This window comes from Notolepis coatsorum, assembly GCF_963971535.1.
Source record: "Notolepis coatsorum genome assembly, chromosome: 3".
Classification (NCBI taxonomy): Eukaryota; Metazoa; Chordata; class Actinopteri; order Aulopiformes; family Paralepididae; genus Notolepis; species Notolepis coatsorum.
The window spans coordinates 34,340,396-34,345,564 of record NC_140167.1 but is presented as its reverse complement, the minus strand read 5'-3'; positions in this window follow the sequence as shown (position 1 = coordinate 34,345,564).

Genomic DNA, 5,169 nt, shown 5'->3' with positions numbered 1-5,169 from the left:
GATAACCTAGGTGGGGAACAACCAGGAGATCACTGCAACTCACACAAGTTGGAGAACTATCTCTCTCTCTCTCTTGCTCTCACACACACACAAAGGGAGCCGCATGTGATTGGTGGAGGCGGGACCCTTACAAAAAACTGTTGTTGCTAATCATTGACACATGCTAGCCTGTAATAATCCCCCCCAGACAAATCTACTTTGCATTTGATATATTGCAAATATATGCCATCACACACACTGGCATTTAAAGGGTTATAATTATAAAATGAATAGGTGGTGTTATGATCAGGGCTGAAGTTGAATAAAAGATTGCATTTTTTTCAATCTGACATTACAAGAAAACAGAAAATCCATTCAAATCAGTGTTGTTGCTAATCATACATATGCTAGCCTGTTTTTTAACAATAATTTGTGATGCCATCACAAACACTGGCATTTAAAGGGTACAAATAAAAAAATTCCTGCACCAGAATGCAGGAAATTAAGTATTTGTAACAAAAATAATTCCTGGTGGGGGACCCCCAGACCCCCTGCTTAAAAAGTGGCTTGACTGGGGCTATATTTTCCACTATATTTCCTGGCCTGAATGATTTCCCCAGTCCGGCCCTGGTTAAAAGCCTCCAATGCTTATTAGTGTGTGTGCGTTTGAACGTTTGCATGTTTCAACCATACATTTCCATTTATAAAAAAATAAATAATAATAATAATAATATATATATATATTTTTTTACCTCCTATAATAGTGGGGGTCACGGCTCTCTGACACCGTTATTTGGGGGTCGCGGCCTGAAAAGTTTGGGAACCCCTGGTCTATACAATGGGTTAACCCTTTAACTATACCACTTACATTAGACACCCTAGCAACACCCTAGCAACCACCTAGAAACACCCTAGCAACCACCTATAACACCCTAGCAACCACCTAGAAACACCCTAGCAACCACCTAGAAACACCCTGGCAACCACCTATAACACCCTAGCAACCACCTATAACACCCTAGCAACCACCTATAAACACCATAGCAACCACCTATAACACCCTAGCAACCACCTATAACATCCTAGCAACCACCTATAACACCCTAGCAACCACCTAGAAACACCATAGCAACCACCTATAACACCCTAGTAACCACCTAGAAACACCCTAGCAACCACTTAGAAACACCCTAGCAACCACCTATAACACCCTAGCAACCACCTATAACACCCTAGCAACCACCTAGAAACACCCTAGCAACCACCTAGTACACCTTAGTAACCACCTAGCAACACCCTAGCAACCACCTAGTACACCTTAGTAGCCACCTAGAAACACCCTAGCAACCACCTATAACAACCATTTGTCATAGTCTTCTAGACTCTTTCACAATTTCCCCAGCGGAATTGTCTAGTTATTATTTGTGACTTCTCTGGATCTGGAATTACAATTATTTCATGAATATAGATCTGTCCTCTTTGCAGTCATTAATTCAAGCATTCATTGACACAAGCTTACTAAGAGAGCCTGCCAGTAGCTACCAAGGGAACCACACTACTAGCACTGTAAACGTGGAGGGAAAGCATAGCCTTGTCATGCACCTTTAACCAATGCATTTCCTACATTTTCATTAAATTCTTTCTTACAGTAATTAGGTGATTTGTTGGAATGAGCATTTCACAGTATTTCAGCATCAGTGGCGCTGAGGGAACATGTACGATTTATGTGGGAGAAAGACGTAGGCAACATGTGGCAACTCTTTTTCCAATTGATCTCCAGCATGGTGACGACCACATGCTCCACCGCCACGGCCCTCGACATGATGCCTCCGCTGCTCATCATTTACGGTCAAGACTTCAACAATCGGATCCCTTACAGACTGGCACCACCGTCGCTCTGCCATCAATCATCACAAGCCAAAACTATTGGCTCATCATCACGACTGTGACTCATTCACGACACAAATTAGGTCGATGTCTCTAGCTTTGATGTTCAAATTCAAGTAAGTGTTAAATGGCAGATCTGAGGTTTTGCGAGTGCTCCCTGGACAGGCTAGCCCCAGAGTCTCGCTCATTTCCTGTCTGCCGTCACTGTTTGAGGAAGTGTGGTTCGGGTTTTCTCACCCCGACGTCATGTCTGTCTGCCATCTTCAAAATCAATCATCGGAAAGTCTACAGTAGTAACAGTGATGCACTCATTCGTGGCTTTGCAGACCGTGGAATGGATTGCACCCCATATCTGCTGATATAGTGGCCCACCCCTACCCTAACCCAGAGCTATAAATGGCTCTGGCCCTACCTTTTCAGATGCATGCAGGACGGCCATCTCCATGGAGACCGGCTGTCGGAACACTCACACCTTAGGTCATCGCGCTCCTCTTCCCCCTCATCTACATCGTGGTCCAGGGACTCAAGGGCTTGCTTTTCATCCTGCTCTTCAGATGTTATCAAACATCGAAGCCACCAGGTGGAAGGTAAATGTCACAGCTGCCTGCTATGCTGTGATGGGGGAGGGGGGAGTAGGCAGGGTCAGAAGTGGAGACTCTCTCTACTTCATGACTTCAAACCAAACCTCTTTTCAACTTGTGGAGCAAAAACAAAGGAAAAAGAAGCGTATGCTGCTCATTATTTTCTCACCCATTTCTCTCACGGAGAAACAAAGTACCCAGGATCAGAGGAGAGCATTGAGAGCAGCAAACCAAACCAAACAGGCCTGGATGACTGACTCATGACTGACCACAGGCCAGCGATGGAGAGAGAAACAACAGAAGAACAGAATGACAGTGACAAAAAAAACTGTATTTTTGCTCAAGTTTACTGCACTTAAACCTTCGAGGTACTTGTACTTTACTTGAGTATTTTCATTTTAGGGAACGTTGTACCATTACTCCACTACATTTATCTGAACCCATTAGTTACTTTGAAAAAAGAAAGAAAATACTTTGCATAAAAGACATTGATGAAGATTAAGTACTTCACAATTTTAAACTAGCAATTCTAAAGAGGACATAATAACCTCTAGCCTAGTTTAAAACACAGGGAGAGGTGTTTTTGGCCAACAGCTAGGTTAGCTGGTCTGTATCGGCTTCTATTCTTTTGTGCTAAGGCTAGCTTGCAGCCCGATAGCTTTCTACTGAATGCACAGAGAGGAACTCTGGAGAAGACATGAGCGCATTTCCCGTAATGTTGGCATGTTCAAGAATTTCCAGAGTACTATTTTATCTGGGCATTTCTTTTGCTATAGTACAATTCTATCTGGGAATGTCTACTTTAACTATAGTACAATTTTATCTGGGAATTTCTACTTTTACTCTAGTTCTATTTTATCTGGGCATTTCTTTTATTTATTTTTTTTACTTACATTTTTATTTTCAGTTTCTTGATTTACAAACAAACATCCACATACAACAATACAATTGGCGGTCAAAATTATAAAAGACAGTACAATACAATTAGACAGATAAGAGCTAAAAGATATAGCTGATAGTAGAAAATAATATCAAAATCAAATGAAGAGTTGACCTAAAATAAATTAACTAAAGGGAAAAGGGAAAACAAAAACAAAGAAAAGAGATACAAGAATAAAGTGACATGGGTTCTTTGGTACCTTCATAGTTTATTTTCATTTCGATTTCTCTTCTCGTCTCCTTTTCACTCTCCTGTGATGTCGTTTATTTTCTTCCTATACTCTTCCCACTTCTCCCATTTTGACTCAAACTTCTCATCTTGTAGCCTCAGCCTATGTGTGATTCTCTCCATTTCCTGTATCCCCCCCACTATCTCTGTCCATTGTTCCCTCGTAGGTGCTTCTACTCTATACCACATTTTCTTCAATGCTTTCTTGGCTGCTACTAGCAATATTTTAATCAAGTATTTGTCTTCCCCCTGAATTCCTTCCTGTGTTAAGTTCCCTAAATGCAATACTTGGCCTGTCTGGGGTATTTCATATCCTACTATTTCATTTATTATCTCTCCTATCTCTTCCCAATAGTTCTTTATTATCTGACATCCCCAGAATGTGTGTGGTTTGCTATTTCCTGTCCACATTTTCTCCAGCATGGTTTGTGTTGGTAGTTGCCCTGTATTTCTGGTGTTATAAAGAATCTAATTATGTTTTTCCAACCAAACTCCCTCCATATCCTTGACCCTGTGGTTGTATCTTACATATGTTATACCATTCTTCTTCTGTTATCTCCGTTTCTAATTCCTTCTCCCACTTTTCCTTTATATATATGGTTGTGATGTCCTTGCTGTCCATTATTGCCTGATATAGTGCTGATATCCCCCCCCCTTCCTTCCTTCGTATGCTTTTACCATTATCCTAATTATCCCATTCTGATCTTTGTCTTTGTCTAGTTTTATTTCCTTGTTGTAGTACTCTAATCTGTAAATATCTAAAGTGGTCTCTATTCTCTAGTCCGAATCTTTCAATTTTTGTAGAGTCTGGATCTCCCCTCCTTCTATCATTGTACATATTGCTGTTATGCCCCCCCTCTCCCATCTTTTGAACCCATGATCTTCTATCCCTGGTTTAAATTGGTTGTTGTGCGTTATCCATCTCAGTATCTTGGTTTCTTTTTCTAGCTTGTATTTCTTTACTATCTTGTTCCATATATTTATAGTGAATTTGGTAATTGGGTCTATCTGGGCATTTCTACTTTTACTAGAGTACTATTTCATCTGGGTAAAGGAACTGGATTTTCTTGTTCATACTCGTTGGCACAAAATTATGATAGATCCCACTTTCAATTTAGAAATGTGATTACTAATATGAATGAACTATTGTATATTTAGTAAACAATGCTCTACACTGAACTATGAATGTAAAGGAATGGGTAATTCAATGACTGAGGAATGAAATTAGTTTCACAAGCCAGTAATATTGTCAGAGAACTTTCTGATTTGTTAGGCTAGAATGGAATGGCATTTTCATAGATTCACACCTAGACATAGATTTACTGCACCAATATATTTTCTTTGTAAAATAATGGTATCCGTTTTTGCGCTATTTGTAAAGGTTTATAATTTAAAAACACTGCAAAAGCAAGAGGGGTTAAATGTATCATTGAGACATACATAAATATGTATTAGTTCTTGTAGATGTCTCAGTATTACCTGGAAAGTGCATTTCAATGCCCCCTAGTGAGAAAAGTCGTGAAAGAACTCTTAACCATGAAAACCAATGCGATG